Here is a 22239-nt window from a genome sequence, read left to right on the forward strand (position 1 = left end):
AAGTGCCGGGGGTCCGGAAACCCTCAACAGGGCCCTCTCCACTACATCAAAAGCCGAGGGGGAGCCGACCTCGACCAAAGGATCCGATAATCGGCTCCCCCTCGGATCCCAAGAGTGGACCGGAGCCGGCCCCGAGGCACTCGGATCCGAGGGGGCAGTGCGCTCCGACACCGATGGCGCCGAAGGAGCACTAATCCCCCCGGATCCGAAGCTCGGATCCAGGCTCCGAGAGGTCGGATCCGAAGCACTCGAGGGCAGGGTCGGATCCGAAGTACCCAGTACTATCGGCGCCGACCCACCCCCGGCTCCGAAGCTGCTTGGCTCCAATCGCTCCGAACCCGGGTAGCGGGTCGGAGAAGGAGCTATAGGTTTGAAAAAAGGGGTCGAGCTCCCCCCCAGAGGGGGGGGGAGGCAGGAGCACTCCCATCTGCATCTGGGCCTGGATGAACCTTCTCATCATCCGGTCCAGATCAGCGTCAGATAAACTATATGTAGATCTCGACGAGGCTACTGAGGTAGGCCTTGAGTGCCTCCTCGATAGCCTCGACGGAGATCGGGTCTGCTCCTCCTCAGGTCCCGGTGAGAAGCAGGCCGGAGACCGGAGCCGAGGAGGGGGAGAACTGGTAGACAAGGAGGCCGGAGGAGAAGCCCGCTTGGCAGGCGGGGCCGAAACAGAGGTCTCGGCCCGCCGCTTGTGGTGCTTCTCTCTCCGGTCCTTTTTTCTTGCTTCCCTCTCCTCCAAACCACTAGAGGGAGGTTGAGTCCCAGGTGGAGGAGGGGGAGCAGGAGAGGAGGGAACCGAAGACACGGTACCCCCTGAAGGAGCGGTAGCCGAAGCCGTGTCCGGGGGCAGAAGTCCCGCCAGGACCAGCTTCGACCTCCGCTCCTTCAATGCCCTGGGGTTGAACCCTGCACAAATGGAACATCCAGAAGTGAGGTGTTCAACCCCAAGGTATCACGACCAGTGTGGCCATCAGCAGGAGAAAGCTTATGGCCACACTCAGAGCACTTCGAGAAGAAAGCCTTAGGGGCTTCAGACATACTAAGGTTTTTTTTTTTTAAATAATAAGTGTTAACTAGGCACAAGAAAAAAACACACAGGCCCAAACACACACTACGCACCAGCGAGGGGAGGGATAAATAAAAGTTATAAAGTTATCAAAAAACTTTAAATTTTAAACTTAAAAGATAGGGAACCTAACACTTCCACACAAAACTGACTAAAAATTTTAGATTTAAATGCTGTAAATATAACAATAAACACTTAGCTGAAGAGCTCTAAAAATCCAGTCTGGTCACCAGCGCGGCAAACTAGATCTGGGGTCATGTAGGGAGAGCAGGGCATTATGGGTGAGGGGAGGAGCTGAGAGCTCGGATCCATAGCTGGAAAACCAAGCCGGTTCGGATCTGATATCGGATCCATAACCCACAGGTTGCAGACAAATGAATCTCCTACTTCAGATAGTGAGTTTACAACCACAACTGTGTTTGCAGTCCATCTTTATTATTCCCTTGCAATAGTTTACTTTCGGACACTGCTTAGTCTGTGCTGGTGTGGACTGAGAGTGAGGCTGGCATAATGGTTAGGGTGTTTACCTTACAGACGCAAGGTGCAGGATTTGATTCTCACAGGGGTAACTGTCAAGGCTTAAAATGGCCTACAACAACAGTTAGCCTACTACTAATCTAGGAACCTATGACTGACATCTCAATGGCACACTAGCTTTGATGTTTTTTAAATGCAATTCTAATTATCTATTTTAAACTTCTTTAAAATTTTTAATGTTTATAAAGTAAAAGTCTGAAACCTTAATGTCAGCATTATTGGCTGAATGACTGCAAAACACCTCTTGCTATACAGAGCTTTAACTGCATTATGGTCCTATGGTGGGGAGATGCAAGGGCTGGCAGCCCCCCCAATGGACTTAGCTTTGCCTTTTAAATATTCAATTTCCTTAAAACCAAAATGTTGCACACAAACATTCGCTTCTTGAAAAATAAGAGGAATGGAATTACAATTAAAATGCATGGCATCCTTGCAGCTGTGTTTGGGCTCATGCCAAAACTGTGCGGCTCTTGCCACTATGCATCCAGGTATGTCCTAAAGTAATTAATCATTTATTCCTTTAACAGTGGATTGTCCTCTCTACAGGATGGATATGCATCTATGAGCAAAATGTAAAGGAGAACCTTGGCAATGCTTTAAAAAGCATGCGACACCAATGCCGAGGTTTACAATGGCACCTATTTTGAAATAACTGTCATATCCTACTAACAAGTGATACAATTTATCTTTCAATGGGCATGCTGTACACCTCCGAGCCAGTCATTTTATTGCACCTGAGCCCCCAATTTATGGAAGACTGGTAGCAGTTTATACAGGGCATCTGCACATGGAAGATGCCATAGGATCTGGCAAAAGTGTACAAGCTAATTTAAAGTCTACTGGTGAGAGTGCCAAGTACAACAGAGGGATCAATATTGCAGTGAGTGATTGGTGGGTCCTGGGCATATATGACTGACAAAGTATGGATGCATTACCTTTGTGGCATACAGAGAAGCCAATACTCTGCTGCCAATTATTAGAGCACGGGTGCTGCATGGCAGTATCATTATCACAGAGGAGTGGGCAGCATACTGTGGTATTTCTAACACTGATGGCATGAACTATACCCATAAAACTGTCAACCACTCAAACTTTCTTCAATCCCTTGACTGGAGCAAATGCCAATGCAGTAGGAGGACACTGATCTACATAAAAAAGGAGAGCTATGAAGGGCACAAGAGTAGAAATGGCCATCTTATTTCAATGAGATCACAAGGCAAAACAGCTATGACAAAATAACTGCATTTGGAAAGATACTTGATACCATCCATGAGTACCACAAGCAGTAGCTAATGGGAAACTATGAAAATATGTCCCAACAAAACTAAGGGAGGTACACTACAAAATATTCCTAGTGAGAAAGAATTGTTGCTTTTCTTTGTGAAAAAACAACTTGAATATTTATAGATATTTATTTTGTGATGACATTCACACGACAGTTTTTGAACCATTTCAACGTAAAAAAATATTTTTAGATAAAATCCATCATTTAATTAAATATTTTTAGCATGTATTTTTTTACATATTGATATGTACACATATATGCAGACATATGTGCATATATACATATTGCACACACACAAATATGTACATACATATATCTACTCACACAAATATTGATGAATATACATATATATATATATATATATATATATATATATATACACACACACACACACACACACACACACACACACACACACACACACACACACACACACACACATTTATTAAAACAAAACTGTTTAAAGAAATTAAAAAACAAATATAAAAACAGGAGAAACATTCCACCAAAACACAAAAACAAGTCAGTGAGCCAGTAAATGAGCGCTTTCGTTCCTTTATTCAGTGCAGTGGAACTTCGTCAGAAAAACGATAATCAAACAACACTGCCTGTATTAAATAATAGTACAGTAGCCAATAAAAAAAAGTAGTAAACCAATGAAAAAGCACCAGTACCATGTAATCAAGAAACAAAATTAACCAATCAAAATAACATGACTCATCGGCTTTGTAACATCGTAGTCCCTCCCCTAGCAGTTTTATGAATGATAATGTAGTGACAAAGTAGCAAATATGTGATTGAAAGTAACACAATAAAGTCAGTAAACGAATAGCAAAATATATAAATCAAACAACAACAAAGTACTCCCAACAGAGTTAACGCCTCACCATAGAAAATGAACAAAATACTAAGTCCAACAACAGCACCACGTATGAGGCAACCAGGCTCACTTGAATTATCCAGAGTACTCAAAGAGTGTATAAAAGCAAAGATTTTTTATTCACATAAATCCAACAGGTTAGCGCTTTCACATACTGCTTCCTCAGACCTTAAAAATTCAAATGCTGCAGTTGCACTCTTTAAATACGGCAACAGTCAAGGGTGAGCCCTTCACTTAACCATTTAAAGGGAAACAACTTCATTTTCTACCTGCTGCCAGATAACACAATATAAAACAATAAATATACATACTTTATCCCTGAACATTGACACTAAAAAACTGAATCACTCTGAATGTTTGAATCACTCTGAATGTTTTAGGTAGAATAGTTTTAATTTTGAATATATGCTCAATGACAACATGTGTATTGTTTCATTTAAGGTTTTGATTATGTACTGTTATAATGACAGTTTTTATAGCAATATAGAAAACTCTGTATGAAATTGCATTTCCATAAAACTTTGATATCTTTAGTAAAGAAAAGCAGTGAATTACTGAAACTGGCATAACCACAAACAGGTGTCATACAGGGAAACCTTCAGCAATGACTGCAGAAAAATGTAGCTGTAAAATGCAGTCTACAGTAAACAGCAGTATCAAAAACTGTACATCGCCATACAAAAACACTGTTTGCAATATGCTGTGTTTTAGATACAGTTTAGTAAAGTCTCCATGAAATTGCAGTTCACAGTAAGAAAGCTCGACATCGTCAGCCCTAAGAAACCATGAATGAGTGACTTGTATTCGGGTTCCACAAACAGAATATGCCCAACTCTTAAAAACTGTAGCAGCAAAATGCAGTATCTCAGGAGATAAATGCAATTTGTAAAATATCATATGTAGTAAAAACATAGTATCAAAAACTCTACGTCATGGTCAAAGGTAGTTAGTGAAATGCAGAATGCATAAAAACCCACCATGAAATACCATGATAACATCGGTACTGTGAATCAATAATTTAGTGCAACTGTGCTCTGGTGCCACAGAGAGTAAATTCCTACTTTGTAGAAGACAATTTTTCATATTAGAACAGATTTCAACTTTTATTGGAGATGTGGACAGTTTTTTTGAATATCGTGAATTGATTTGGCAACTGATTCTAGATGCAGAATCTTACCATGGACTTAATGACACTGTGAATTTAAAAAGTGTACTAAAGTGGCTGCGTTATTAGTGTTATACACTGTATTTTGAAAGAGATAAATGTTTTTTAATACTTCCTAGCATGGTTCACTTCCTAGTCATCTTGTGCACTGGTTCTTAAACCGAAGCATACCACTTCTATTACTTCCATTTGTTTTACCGAGGTTACCTCATTGCACAGGGTTTCCACATGGCAGGGTGTATTTTCTCTTTATTAACGTCTACTTTTGATAAAGTTTGGCTACATACTTTCTGCCTTTCACATACAGCTATTTTTTGGTGTTTATCTACCTATCCTACTATCACAAAGACCACACCATACATATATTCAACAAACTAACACTAAGTGGTGATATACACCCAAACCCAGGACCTATCACTAATCTAAACTCAGACATAAACATTACCATGGACCACACTCCACTAACAATTATTCCCCAACGATGTAAAGGTGATATACTCTTCTTGCATTTGAATATTAGAAACATTACCAATAAAATCCATGACCTGCTTGCTACTATTAGTCTAAATACACCTGACATATTAGTGGTTACTGAAACCTGGTAGAAATTTCAAATCACAAAAAATGACATTCTCCCCCCTGGTTAAAGCATTATTGGTCAGGATAGATTGCTGAAAAAAGGTGGAGGCATAGCTATATTCTACAAAACAGATCTATCTTTAACAGCTGTAGATCTAACCACACTAAGCTTCAGTAAAGCTAAAATACTATGTTGCAAATTTACCATAAATTCTAAAGAACATATTAATATAATTTGCATATATATTCCCCCAGGGGATAATATATCTATCCTAGAAAGTATCCTAGATTACATTTCTCATAAACTACCCCAAGAAACAATTATATTAGGAGATCTCAACACTGAATTGTCTAACTGCAATGGCCTAAATCCCACTAAATATGTAAACTTTTATGGGTTTACCCAGCTCATACAAAAACCCACCAGAATACACAAAACATCAACTAAATGCTCCATTCTATACTGGATACTTAATAACAGACCGGACTGCTCTCCTCACTCAAGCTGTCTCCCAGACAGCCTTAGTGACCATCTCCCAACTTACCTACTAAGACTACGGCAGTACCCTACTAAATTGACACTACATTGGCAGATAAGCCACGAACCTTGATCTTTTCCTTTAGACACTGCAACTGGTCCCCTCTTACAGTATTACCTCTAGATGAGGCCACTAATTACTTCACTAGCACCTTTCTATCTGTCCTAGAAGAGCATGCCCCTCCCAGGACTATTAGAGTTAAATCAAAGTTTACCCCATAGTTAAGCAATGACTCCAGGTATCTACTAAAAGCAAGAGATAAAGCATGGCTACACTGGCAAAAAACGAAATCACAAGTTACTAGGCAATTTTATTTTGAACTAAGAAACAAAGGAAAAAAACAAATAAAACAGGATAAAATTATTACTCTCGTATAGAAACTAAACACCACAATAACCCACAAAAATTTTGGGTGGGTATTAACAACATACTACAACCTGGTAAAGCTGGTACAACCCCTCCCACTACAAAAAATAGCTCTGACTGTAAAGCAACACAGTTTAACACCCATTTCACGGAAACTATTCTACAACTCTAACAGCCACAGCCCTATTACATCACAAACAACTACACCCCATCAAAACAAGCACAGCTTCTCTCTTCAACCAGCATCGCTACATACTATTAGAGAACTTCTTAGAAAACTACAACCCACTTCTCTAGCTGCAGATCACTTACCACCTGAATTCATCACAGTATATGCTGAAGTAATTGCATACCTTGTCTCCACTGTAATAAACAGATCTATATTAGAACAATACGTTCCTACCATTTGGAAGATTTCACACAGCACCCTAATCCACAAGGGTGGAAATTCTACAAAAGCGTCTAACTATTGCCCTATTACAAGTCTATCGCCTCCATCAAAAATACTTGAAAAAATTATTCATAAGCAACTCATGGATCACTTAAATTCTAATAAGTTGTTATCCAGCACTCAACATGGCTTCCGACCACACCACAATACCACCACTGCATTTTTGTCATTTACAAACACAGTTAACAACCACAGAAATAATGACAAGTATGTATCCCCCGCTTTTTTAGACTTATCTAAACCTATTGGTATGGTGAAACACAACAAACTTCTGCATGCACACTCTGATGTAGCTCTATCACACTCTACACTTACATGGTTTCAGAGCTACTTAACTGGAAGACAGCAAGCAGTATCTCCTTTACTACTAGTCACCCTAGGAGTCCCCCCAAGGATCTATTCTTGGCCCCCTGCTTTTCTCCATATTTACTAACAAGCTCTGTACTATGGCCTCCTCTGCCACAATTATTTAATATGCTGATGACTCTACAGTACTGTGTGCTGCCAGTACCCTTCCTGAACTGCAGGTACTCACTCAATCATCCTTCCTCAAAATAAGAGTCCTGGCTAACAAATTCCTGCTTATTATACCATGACCCCCCATTAATATTTCAAAACATGCACGCTGATTGGCCAGCGTGCATGTTGTAAATCGACTTATACTAATGGAAAAAGGTCCGGTCGCCCGGACTTTTTCCAATAGTATAAGTCTCTTTTAAAACACTGTCTTGCTATGTTAAAAGAGTTTAACATAGCGACACAGGTTTAAAAAAAGCAATGGAGATCTCCGTTGCTTATTATAAAGCTGTCTCGCTATGTTAAACTCCTTTAACATAGCGACACAGTGTGTAAAAAGCAACGGAGATATTGCTTTCTCCGTTGCTTTTTTTTTAACCTGTCTCGCTATGTTAAATGGGTTTAACATAGCGAGACAGCTTTAAAATAAGCAACGGACATCTCCGTTGCTTATTTTAAAGCTGTCTCGCTATGTTAAACCCATTTAACATAGCAAAGTAAAAAGCAATGGAGATCTTGCTTTCTCCGTTGCTTTTGGCCACAGCTCTGCTGTACTGCATAGGCATGCGCAGTACATCAGAACTGCCGCGGATACCAGACAGCTGCGGAAGGGCAGCGAAGAGGCATTATACAATGCCATTATTTAAGAAAAGTACTTATTTCTTTTCTTAAATAATGTCATAGTATAATAGCAATAACCCACTTCTGGGCGTGGGTAATGCGGGATTTACCCACGGTTGTCTTGGTTTGGTCCCCCGGGCTTCGCCCTCGGGACCAAACCACGCCAACCGTGGGTAAATCCCGCATTACCCACACCCAGGCGTGGGTTACTGCTATATTATTAAACCCCAACAAGACAAAGCTCATGCTATTCCATCATAACAAAGGTACTATAAACACAGAATCTTTTCAGATAGTATCCAGAAATAACACTATCATCACTCCCGCCCTACATACCAAACTACTAGGGGGGTGAAATTGACACGAATATGACATTTGACATTCATATCTCTCAATCAAATAAGAAAGTACACAAAACACTAGGTACACTATATAGAACAGGCAATATCTCACAAATATAGCTATTGCAAAAACTCATTTGACCTCAACTCTTTTATATGTATCATCTGTATTGATTATCCTCAGGAAAACTGAGCTGGTAAAACTAGATGCCTGCTACAATAAAATAGTTAGATATGCAAACTCTACAATGAGATCACACCACTGCTCTGCCCTAAGGAAACTACACTGGTTAGAACTTCCCCATCTCCTACACTTATCTCAGCTTAACATGGCTAAATCTTCTACGACTCTGTAAAAACTCCATTACATGACTTGCTAGAGCTCTATTCCATTGGCAGAATGTTCCTGTCAAACAATAAGCCCCTCATACATATCTCAACAGCACACAATCATGCTGGAGAGTCCACCTACTCTCATTATATTGTTAAGATTTGGAACCCAGTAACTTCGCATCTAGCACTACATTAACTAAATTTAAACAAACATTAAAAACCCACCCTGCCACTAAATGGCTCTGCTCTTGCTCTGCCCCAGACTAAAAATCCTACAAATTCTTTTTTCTTAACAACCTCACCTGTTTTTTTTTTTCTAACTGTGGATGTTTTGTGTATTAACTATAACCCAACATTATTTCACACCCCCTTTATGCTACTTATTTTTTTATCTCAGTTATACCTTTATTTGTACACATTTTGTGGGTATCTAAACTATGCAAAATTCTACTCTACATACAGCTGTTTTTTTATTTGCAATCTTCCTTCTCTTTTATCTTTACTTTAAAACATCTTTTATGTGTGTGTGTGTGTATATATATATTATACATATGTATATATTATACATGTTTACATATATTATATATACATATATATATATATATATATATATATATTATACATATGTATATATTATACACATAAATATATATATATTATATATATGTATATACATCATAAATACATATATATATTATACCTATGTATATATATCATACATACATATATATATTATACATATGTATATATCATACATACATATATATATATATTATACATATTTATATATATTATATATATATATATATATATATATATATATATATTATACATATATATATATATATTATACATATATACATATATATATATATATATACATACATGCATTTACATTTATTTATTTATTTTATTTTACATTTGTTAACTGGGGTTGCCTGAGCCAAAAAGGCCCTTTTTCAGCAGAGGCCCGGGGAGAAAAGCTCCACCAAGAAAAATTACAGACACATTTAGTTATTTAGACGTGATCAGTATACACACAAATTACGAGAGATGTTTTTACAGTGGTATGCGGCACATAAACAGTTACAGTGGAGAGAACAAATAAAAAAATATTAATTTTAAAAATAAAGGTAATTAATAGATTTGTGGTGTACAGCTGAAATTTGGAACATAGGTAGAATACATACATTAGTACACAGGTACAGTACATACATTGTAGATTAGCCAGTGTTTGTGAGTAAGATTGAAAACTATTATCAAGTACTCTAGATTTAGTATGTATATGTTATCCGCTTTCACTAGCCTGGGGAGCAATCATGGCACTGCCAACTTTGCTTGAGATGTTGCCTGATATGGTCTTTAAAGGAGGCTTTGGATGATGTGTTTTGAATGCTCGTAGGGACAGAGTTCCATTTTCTAGCCACTGAACTACTATATAGTGCATCTCCAAAGCTACTGTAGCTGTTGGTGACTTCTAGTAGTAGTTTGCTTAATGATCTAAGAGGCCTTTTGGCCGAGTGATGTTGTACTAGGCTTTTGAGGGCAGGACACTTATTGGGGAGGGAATAGACAGAATAACAAAGGCAGAGCTGATTGTAGGTTAGGAGGTTGAGCAGTTCAAGCCAGTGGAGCTGTCTCAAAGCAGTGCAGTGATGAGTTCTATATGAGCAATTTGCAGCAAAGCGGGCAATTCTGTTATAGCAGGCTTCCATTTTGCTTAGTTCAGTTTTGTTGAGATTAGTCAGAATGGGAGATGCATAGAGTAGGGTGGATAGAAGTTGGGAGCGAGCAATGGCTGATCTTGTGTTGTTGGTAAGAAATGGTTTGATATGGTAGAGTGACCCAGTTTGGCATGTACTTTTTTAATAGTTAAGTTGAGATAACTATCAAATTTTAGGTGGGAGTCTATGGTTATTCCCAATAGCTTAGCCTGTGCCACTGGAGCATTTGGAGTAGCATTTGTGGAGTAGATAGTGAATTGACTGTTAGTGTTTTTGTTAGAACTGGTTATAATCATAAGCTGAGTTTTCTTTGGATTGAGGATAAGTTGGGCTTTGGTAAGGTAGTTTTCAACGTCAGAGAATGCAAGCTGAGTTATTTGCAGGAGGGTGGGAATGTTTTGTGTAGCACAGATTAAGGTAGTATCATCTGCATACAGAATTATAGATGCATGCTGTGTGGAGGTATGGTGGTCATTTGTGAAGACTGTGAATAGTAGTGGTCCTAAGATAGAACCCTGTGGGACTCCTATAGTTATGGGCAGCTGAGGAGACAGAATTTTCCAATTTCACAGCTTGGTACCTGTCAGTTAAGTAGCTTTGGCAGGTAAGAGTGGAATTTGATAGATGATATTGGTTTAGTTTGTTTAGCAGAATTTGGTGTGAGACTGTGTCAAATGCTTTGGACATATTAAAAAGAAAGAGTTAACACTTGTAGGCCTTCATTTTTGAGATGGTTTACTGTGTCTGTGAAGTAGAGGAGGGTTGTAGTGGTACTATGGGCAGGTCTGAAACCATGCTGAGTAGGTGACAGGATGTTGCTGTCTAGGAGATAGTTTAACATCTTGGTATAGATGCATTTTTCTAGGATTTTGGCCAGGGGGGAGAGTAAAGCAATGGGTCTGTAGTTATTAAGTTCAGTGGAGGTCCAGCTTTTATGTATGGGTGTAACATAGGATATTTTCCAGAGTTTGGGCACATAGTTTTCAACAATTGATCTGTTTATGAGAGTGGAAACTGGGATAGCAATAGCATCTGCGGTGAGTTTCAAGAAATAGCTGGGGAGTAGGTCGGCTGCTGTTGATGAGGTTTTTAGTTTGGAGAGCATGCTTTTGATAAAGTAGTGGAAACTGCTTTGAGGGTAAAGCTTGTATTAGTGTTATTTGTGTTGGGGGGAATAGTGAGGAAGGAACTGTCTTGTGATACTAAGGATAGAAATTAATTCACAAAGTGGGAGTTGAATTGTGTTTCGATGGGAACTTTAGTCTCAGGGGTGGATTTCAGTAGCTGGTTTACATTTTTCCAAAATTTTTGCGGGTTGTGTTGGTATTTAGTTTGTAATGTTGTGTAGTAGGATTTTTTGTCCAGCCTAATGCATTTTTTTGCACGGTTGCGCAGTTCTTGGTACTTAGTTAGGCTTTGTGTTTCTTTGTTTTTTTGATAGTAAAGCCAGGCAGTGTCTCTGAACTTGAGGATTTGTTTGGTTTCTTTACTGAGCCAGGGGTTTCTAGAGGTTCTAACCTTGATTTTGCGCAATGCAGCGACAGTGTCAAGGTGTTGTAGAAATGTTTTGTTGAAATATGCTACAGCTTGGTCAAGTGGGAGGGTTTTTAGGGGGTCCAGTCACAGTTACAGAGTAAAGTGTTGAGGACCTCAGGAGGGAATTTTTTGGGGTTTCTAGTGGATATCTAGTTAGTAGTTTTGCATATGCTTGTTCTACTATGTATCAAGTATATTATGTTGTGGTCACTTAAGGTGTCTGGGAGACTGCCTGTATGAGGGTACAATGTGGGGTTGTTAGTTAGGACCCAGTCAAGGATGGATTCCCTTTTAGATTTTTTTATCACATCTAGTTGGAATTTGGACTAGCTGCTGGTAGCCATGGAGATTTATTAGATTACTTGGTAGTTCTGATATACAGGTGAACCAATCTAGGTTGAAGTCCCCCAGAATAAGGGTTTCTTGTGAGTATGTGGAAGAACACCAGGATAAGAAGTCTTCAAGGCCAGCAGCTGTATTACCAGGTGGAATATAGATCACAATTGTGGTGATGACCTTTTTAGGGTGAAGTTGAAGTTGTGAGATAAGTATGCCCCAATTACTGGGGGAGGGGTAGGAGTTTGGTAACTGATGGACAGTTAAGTTGGACTTGTACAGTAAGGCAGTTCCACCTCCTTTACGAAGTGGTCTGTCTTGTCTAATGATACTGTAGCCGGTAGGGAAAACTTCTGAGTTAGCTATGTTTTTATTTAGCCAGGTTTCTGTTAAAGCAACTATGTCTGTAGAGTAGTGTGCTATTGTGGCCTGAAGTTCAGGTATTTTATTTTTGATACTTCTAATATTAATATTTAGCATTAAAAGATGGTTGGTTTTTCTGCTGTTGTTCATTTGCCCAGGGATGAAGAAAGTGGGGGTGTTATGTTCTGACATTTGTGTTGGACAGGATGGATTTGGGCCTGGGTAGGGGTGGATATCCCAACTTATGGTGAGCCTGGAGTTAAAATGGTTATACAGATGTTGGAGTTTGGTGAGGAGTGTGAGAAAGTACTGTGTTTTTTTGGAGTAGGAACGAGAGCATATGTTTTAGTTCTGAATTGGCCCGTTATGTAGTTCTTGAATAACTGTGGGCAGATATTATTATAATGTGTGGTGTCTATACACAAGACTGCATAATGTAGCGTTCTGCTACTAAGTTTAGGGATATTGCTAGAGTGATAACTTGCGGTGTTGTAAAGAATTATGAGAAGACAGACTAGACTTAGTTGTGTCATAGGGACGGTTATAAAGTTTAAGTTGTTTCTAGGTGGGGGGTCTGAATAGGAGTTATAGGGTTGCACTATTAGTGGATGGGGAAGTAGTGTGGGTGATGTAAAAAATGCCTAGTGGGAATGAGAGTGATTCGGAGTATTTTGTGTGGAGCAAGTTGGTGTGGTATAATGTGATATGACTTGAGGAGCTGTGATTGGTGAAGGTGATGTGAGAGTGAGCTGTGGGTGTGACTGTGATTACTATAAATGTAGAAGTAGTGGGGGCGGGAGGGAATAGGAAAAATTTTGAAATCATTTATTGTAGTCCGATTTTTTACATCACAAAAGCCTGGCATTTTAACAGGGTTGTGTAAACTTTTTATATCCACTGTATGTATATACACACATTATATATAGATATATATATATATATATATATATATACACACACACACACATAATATATATATATGTATATACACACATATATTTATATAGACACACAAGTATATATATATATATATATATATATATATATATATATATATATATATGCTTGTGTCTATATACATATATTTACATACAAATATGTACACAGGCATATGTATCTACAGATACATGTGTGTGTGTGTGTGTATGTATGCATGCATATATATGCATACATATTTATTTCTTTTAGATAGAGAGAGAGAAAGACAGAGAGAACACAGGAACTGTCTTAAGAAGAACAAACTATTAAACTAAAAAAACTTCTCGAATGATGGAAAAATAAGCTGAAACTCCAGAAAATTAGCACTTTCACTCTCAAATTTAATCATAGAACTTTATCAGAAACATAAATTACAAATGTCAAGAAGCACTTTATATTAGATAAAACTACCAATCATTTTACAATTACAAGAATCATATAATTTCCTACCTATTCCATCTAAGAACACACCTGATATTCAGGTTGTCATTGATATCAGGAAATAAATCAGTATTAAGAAAAAATTGCCACTTTAGTTCTTTAACTTCTAATAGAGAGTTCACATCTCCAGTAAAGATCAGACGTTTTCTAACACAAGAAACTCAAAATCTGAAAATTTGAAACAATTAAGACTGTGCTTAAAGGCATTTTTAGACATTTATTTTTAATAGCTAAACAGTGTTCCTTTATATGCTCTGGCAAGTGTCCTGTAATTTAATTACGTAATACAGTCAACAGCTTCCACACACATTTAAATAACTACATTTCTGCAGCTACAATTAAAAAAAGTTACTTTAACTACCAAATTTTGGCAACCAGCATTTAATTTCCTTACCAACATAAATATATTTACAACAATTGCAGTGACTCCACTTATGCACACCTATAATACTATTCAACTGAAGCATCATACTTTTTTGTCCCCTTCAAAAGAAATTGTTTTAACGTACATGTCTTTTTAAAAACAAAAAAAGGTCCAGAACCCAACCCTGTATTACATTCCAGTTCCTTTTAATGACTTACTATATGCTTTTCCTATCTAGGGAGATTGGCAAGGGAAATCTAATACTTTGATCGTCAGACATGGCTTTCTCTTTGTTTAAAAAAAAAATACTTTAAAATAGGTTGATACTTTGTGCATCTACTCTGACTTATCAATTTTTCAGGATAGTCTCTCTCTAAAGATAAATCTTAGAGAAACAAACATTCTTGCCAAAAAACACCATCATCGTTAACTATGCTACTTAATCTAATATGTTGATTTTTAATGACATTTTGCTTTATAAAACCTGGATGTTGATTAAAAAAAATCAAGATAATTATTCCTGAAAGTTTTCTTTCTATAAATCTTTGAACTAAATACCCATTCCGTTTCATTCAACTTAACTTCAACATCAAGAAATTGTACAGTCAAACCACCACCAGACAGAAGTTGATACTAGACCTCAACCCTGCTAGAAAGTTGACCCCTTCAGATCCCTGCCAAACAAAAAATATATCATCTATAAAATGCCTATATAATTTAACTTTATCAAAACCTTGCAAATGAATTAAGGTTTCTACTTCCCATGCACTAAGAACCAAATTGGCAAAGGCGAGAGCCATCTTTGCTCCCATCACTATGCTCCTATCCTGATGGTAAATAACATAATTGAAACTGAAAAAAATTATTCTCAAGGACAATTTCCAATAAACTGCAAATAGTATTAATATTGTTATTGTCCATAAAGGTACATATTCTAATACAATTTCTTACTAACTCCATACCCTGCAAATGTGGGATGATCGTATAAAGGGATTCCAAGTCCAATATGACTAACAAGTGATCATCTGTCACTTTATATTGGCATAATTCATTCAAAAAAAAAAAAAAAAAAAGCACAAGAATCTTTCAGACAAAATGTTGATTTCTGGACAATTGGATTCTGCACATCATCAAGGTACTGGGAAATATATTTGGTTTTAGTTCGTTTAGATGACGTTATATGTCCAAAATGTGGATTTGCTTCATTTTTATGCGTTTTTGGAAAACGGAAAAGTTTTCTTATACTTGCATATTCCATCACCATGTAGTTATATTCTTGTAAACTTCTATTTCCTTCCCCAACATATCTAATAAACAGCAATCAATGTCCTTAAACTTACATACACATCTTTAACACTGATAAAAAAAGAACAATGTTTTAAAGTTAATTCTTCCATTTTTGTACATATAATTCTCATTCCATTGTAACTATCCCCGTCCTTTTATCCGACTTCATTCCTCTCACATCCATTCATTACGTCTTTGTGAAGTGATTAAAGTAAACCGCTTTCTAAGCGCAGAAAAAGTAGCTTCAGTGGATTCAAGTTCCGTTAAAAATAGAATATTTAAATGGCAATGTATGCCTCCCCTGAACTCGTCCTCTGCCTCTTCCATGGCCTATAGTAGAGCTGGTCACCCCTTCTGTTTTCTCTGTGAGGTGATGATGGGGATCTGATTGACCTCCATATTTGTTGTTCCTCCTGAATTAACAGTCAAAATATTCACACCACCTTCGGAAATGTTCAATAAGATGTCATTACTAGTTTGTGCATTTAAAGGTGGAAAATTATTAAGAGAAAAATAAACATCATTACCAATAATATTAGACTCATTAGTAATGGAGAACTGTTGAATCACATTACTAATCCGCACTACCGGACTGCTTAGAGTCACTTTTGTTTTTAGATTGAATGCCAACACATACTCAGTTTTTTTCGCACTGTTTAAAATCCCTAAACAACTTCTTTTTCTGCTAAATAAGGGTGAAAACATGCCTAGACATTTTAGCTTCAATGCCATCCCATAAATATTGTACAGTATTAAAACTTGGATGGTTTTGAATGATGCTATTTAGTGCTCTAATCTGAACACTTACATTTTCCAGTGTTTGCTGACTGAATTCAACCAAGACTTTAATACCTTAACACTAGCATCATTATAAATCTGACAGAAAATGTTAAACACATATCCATTCTTCTCTATCCCATTAGGGAATTTGTAGCAACGTAAACCCATACGAACAATGTCAACCAGGATACATTTGTTAAGATAAAAAAATGTCACACTCTAAAAACTACCAAACAAAATGAAGGAGCAAATATCATCATTATTATCTTTACATGCATATGTGGGACAACAGATGTATGCATTCAAGACAAACTATGCAACACAAAACCTTAAAAACTACCAAACAAAATGAAGGAGCAAATATCATCATTATTATCTTTACATGCATATGTGGGACAACGGATGTATGCATTCAAGACAAACTATGCAGCACAAACCTTTAAGATTAACAAAAAAATAAACATGAAAACAACAGAACTGTATTCCCCTGCTACCATTTTTGTACACAAAACATATCACTGTCCAGCACTCTACATAGGGCTGTACACACAAAGATACCTTTTTCTGTTCTATTACAAAAATAAATTTGAAAAACACACCGAAACAAATAATCTCCACCCCCCCCCCAAAAAAAAAATACAAGCACAATCTACCCAATCCTGACACACACACAAATACTAATTAAAATGATCTCATGAAAAAGGGAGAAGTCCTTGATTACATTAGTAATTTCAGTTACTACAAATGTGTAGAAAATAATGCTATTAAAACCACTGCACAGCCATATCAAGTTCCTGAAACCAGCCAAAAACAATATAAAAAGAAAATGCACCCAACGTTTTTAATAATCTGCTTTTAACAACTTAAGGCTAAACAACACACCCGATACACTTGTAATAGGTGACTATCGTCAGGCACACTGACGTCCCGCTCACCAGGCTGAACAAGGAGAAGGTCACGGTGAGCTGCCTGTCGGGCGCTAGGATCCGCCACATAACACAAGCACTCAGGTCACTCCAAGGCAAGTACAAATATGACTCAGTCATTGTCCATGCTGGTGTGAATGACCTGAGACGTACCTCCTTGGACTACATGAAAGGAGACATAAAGGAGCTCTCTGAGCATGTAGCCCAGGCCGGTATGACCCTGACCTTGAGTAGCATCTTACCCTCACCAAGAATGATGTCACAATATGAAGACAAGATGATCAATTTCAACAACTGGCTTAAGTATTGGTGTCATTCAAAGGGGATCCAATGCCTGTCAGCCTGGGATGACATGCTCGACAAGCTACGATGCTTCGCTAGGGACGGCTTGCACCTGTCACCCCTGGGCTTTCGGATATTGGCAAAGGATCTTGCTACCCCCATAGTGCCTTTTTTAGGCAAGGCTCAAAAGACAAACCCACCTCCATAGGTATCACAAGGGATAAGAAACTAAGAGTAATGCTACTCAATGCCAGAAGTCTAAACCTCAAGATGCACGCTTTTCGAAACTCTCCTTAGCATGGAGAACATCGATATCTGTGCAGTAACAGAAACCTGGTTCAAGGCTCCCGAGAGCATCCCAACACTACCAGGTTATACCTCATACCATGCTTTTCGGCCCCAAGACTTGGACCATACTACAAAAGGAGGGGGAGTATCAATATTCGTCAAAGATACCCACACCTCCAGGTTGGTGGCACAGCACGAAGCATCAGAGACTATCCATGTGCAACTAACTGTGGGTAAAACTGCCTTCCAGTTTATAGCCTGCTACAGATCACCCTCCCAAACCCAGGAACCCCACTCAGCCTTCCTGAAAACACTGGAAAATATGAAGGTCTCTCCAAACACCATTATATTGGGCGACTTCAACTACCCAAATATAGACTGGGAGCATTACTCTAGCTCCAACACCCTAGCCCAAAGATTCCTAGAATTTATAAACTCAAATGCTATGGAACAACTTGTTACCACTCCCACAAGAGGGGAAAACATACTGGACCTGATCATCACCAACATGGGGACTCTATGCTCCAGACCAGAAGTATATCCCTCACTGGTAAGATCAAACCATAAACTAATCTCACTGGATATTCACATCCCGACTCCACCCCCTGCCCTGAAAACCACAGTGAAAAACTTCTCTAAAGCAAATTTCACACTCCTCAAAACCGAGGTGGAATTCTTCAAAGCCCCCAGGCCTGTGAAAAATATGGCCCAGACAGCAGAATCCTTTATAAACGCATTCTATGAACACCTTCAGGAATGCATGGATCATGCAATCCCAAATAAAACCAAGACCCAATCCTCCAAAGGCAGACGTCCGGTCTGGTGGACCCTAGCCATAAACAAACTATACAATAGAAGGAGGAAGCTACTACATGATAGAGCAAAATCCCAAAAAGGGAAGGCATCTCTGATCAGTATTAGCAAAAAACTATGGGCACTCATAAAATCGTCTAAGGCCAGCTTCGAGAGAATAATTGCACGGGACACTAAGGATAATCACAAGGCTTTCTTTAGTTATGTTAGGAACCTGGGTGGGAATTCCCAGATATGCTCAGAATTAGTCCAAAATGACAAAAAATACACCGAACCCACTGACATTGCCAACATCCTAGCTGACAGGTTCAGCGCAAACTCCCCCCCCCCACCAAAAGGGCAAATATTTATCCCAGCAGAGTGCTGCCCCCCTGACATCTCAGATGCTCAGGTAAGAGTTGCCCTCTCCAAAGCAAAAAACACAGCATCAATGGGACCAGATGGTGTCCCGGGCTGTGCCCTACATGAACTCCAAGAAGAGCTAAACCCAAACATAAAACTACTGTTCAATCTCAGCCTTACTACAGGATATGTACCCAAAGAGTGGCGTACAGCAACAGTGGTCCCTCTCCACAAAGGTGGTGCCTCAACGGATCCTGGAAACTATCGCCCCATAAGCCTGACTAGCTTGGTCTGCAAAGCTATGGAAAGGATCATCATGGACCTCATAAATAAAGATATTGGGGACATACAGACACTGGATCCTACCCAGTTTGGCTTTGTTAAGGGCAGATCCTGCCTCTTAAACCTGGTTGATTTATTTGAAACAGTCACCAAGGCCATTGACGAGGGGAAGGTGGTCCACACAGCTTACCTGGACCTCGCAAAAGCCTTCGATACAATACCCCACTCGGGCATTATAGATAAGCTCACCAGCTTAAATATAAACCCCCATTAGATGGGTTGCAAACTGGCTCAAGGACAGAACCTGCATGGTTAGAATTGCTGGAGCCATGTCAGACTCCAAACCAGTTACAAGTGGTATCCCCCAAGGCTCAGTCCTGGGACCTTTCTTGTTCGGTATATATTTCTCGGAGGTACAGGCCAACATGGAAGGACTGTGGCTGACTAAGTTCGCAGATGAGTGCAAACTGGGTGCCATAATCGACTCTCCAGCCGACACAAGCATCCTCCAAAAGGGCCTCATAGAAACAGACAACTGGTGCCGGAGCCATGGCCTCAAGCTAAACGCCAAAAAGTGTATAGTCATCCCCTTTGGCAAAAACAAAGTGCCCACAAATTACCACATAGGTGGTAATCCATTAAGTACAGAAGAAGTAATTAGGGACCTGGGGACCTAAGTTGATAGCAATCTCTCGTTTGACAACCACGTAGCCAAAGTGGTTAGAAAAACATTTTATATAGCCCACTTAATCATGAAGGGATTCACATCTAGATCAGGGGAGGTCATCGTGCCTCTTTACTCATCCCTCACCAGGCCCATAATTGAGTACAATGCCCCTTTTGGGATGTACCTTACCAGACACCTGCAGCAACTGGAAGACCCCAAAAGTACCTCACCAAGAGGATCATAGGGCTCAAACAGATGCCATATGCTGCCCGGTTAAAGAAACTCCAGCTCTACTCAGTGGCATACCGCCTGCTCAGAGGCGATCTGTGCCTGACGTATAATGCCATGTCCAACCCGGAATTAATGGACATGCTGCACCTCAGAAAATCCAAATCCCATCAAGCTACGCGCTCGAGAGACTTGAACCTCAGCAGTGAAATAAATAGGACATGCTGGAGGGACCGATTCATAACCCAGAAGCTCCCTTCACTCTGGAATAAAATCCCAGTCCAGGTTAGGCAGAGTCCCTCATTGACTCTCTTCAAGAGGAATCTTGATGAGTGGATGGGAGATCGTAGGTTTACCCCGGGTATCACTTCTGTGTCACTGTTAGACAGAGGCACAGTATACTAACCTCGAAAAAGGGCATAGCAAAATTAATTTAAAATGGGTGGCGAAAGCCAAACACACTCTGGCTAGGCTTATAAATGCCCTAGGGCAGATAGCCTAGTATGAATTTATGAACCTATAATGACCAATTAAAATGGTGAGACGGTAGCTGCAGGAAATGCCAAAGGAGTGTGTGATTTAGGAATTCACTGGTGGTGGTTGTGTTAGGAGTTAGGTCAATGGCATGGTATTTTTTAACACACACTCTTCTGTGAGTCTGGTAAAATGGACAACCACAAATCAAAAAAGCAAAATGTGCAGGAAAAACATAGGGTTTAAAGGAAACAGAGACAGAAAACATACCGCACCCAAGCAGAATCACAATTAGACTGTAAAATTTCTAACAGATGACATAATATTTATATTTGTTGACCAGAAACATTCAAATGGGAGGACCTTGGTTAAGTGGAATCTCAGAAAGAATTCTCCATACAAATGAAATATACATAAATATATATATATATATATATATATATATATATATATATAAACAAAATGGTAAAACACAAACTGTTAACAGACTACACATACGGACTCATATTTATTATTCCCACTTATACAAAAATGGGAACTGACAAACTATACAACAACTTTACATATAAACAACCGACAATTATATTACAGCATACAATAACAACAAAGATGCACAGAGGATTAAGCAGTGTTAACAGTCCGATAAGTTACAAACACAAAGGTAGAATTATAAAACTCCGACACCAGATGTTTCACTCACAACGTAAGCAACTTGTGCAATCAAAGAAATAAAATAAAAAATAGAAATGGAGCACCTGTAAAAAGCAAATAAGGAATATAGGTAGTATTACACAGCTAAACACAAAACGCAGATACAAGGCACTGGGCTAATGGTTATGATATACCATAGTAACATGACCATCTGTACTGGAGATACATCTTTAAGACGGTTCTGCTATAGTATTTATTCTCATTTGACCTTTTCTTGTTTAAAAAAATGGATTATCGCTCATGACACACACATACATTTGTATATACTACAACAAACCATACAGTATAATTTCTTCCATAATTATTAATAATCTATCTTTACAACTACATATTAAAAGAGATAATGAACAACAAAGATAGCTGAAGAACAAAGGAGGTAACCCAAACAGCACCTGATAATTACTCACAAGGACCGCTATCAAATGCTTCCTACAAAAACTGTCACTTTTTTATTTTAGTTCCTCTGACTTACACATACCAGGCTAGATAGAAAAAGCATACTGGGATCAGGGCTTTTCTTGGGTTAACAACTAATCGCGTAATTATTTGGAAGGGCATCGTTAACAAATAAAACACCTTATTTGAGAGAAAGAATTGAGCTGATGGCGAATCTTGTCATACGGAAAACATGACACTTCTTTCCCATGGAAAAATTGGGAAAACTGTTTCGCTTATCAAGTTGGCAAGACAGCTAAAAAAATTACATATACACACATTATATATATATATATATAT

At 38.6% G+C, this 22239-nt stretch overlaps 1 protein-coding gene across 1 annotated transcript in view; it reads right to left on the reverse strand.

Annotated features, from left to right (window-relative positions):
• The window catches only part of TASOR2 (transcription activation suppressor family member 2), a 2454942-nt gene that overhangs the window by 2431899 nt on the left and 804 nt on the right, over nt 1–22239 (reverse strand). The gene's annotated exons all lie outside the window — the stretch shown is intronic.

This window comes from Protopterus annectens, chromosome 11.part0 (assembly GCF_019279795.1).
Source record: "Protopterus annectens isolate FY-2018-M chromosome 11.part0, PAN1.0, whole genome shotgun sequence".
Lineage (NCBI taxonomy): Eukaryota > Metazoa > Chordata > Ceratodontiformes > Protopteridae > Protopterus > Protopterus annectens.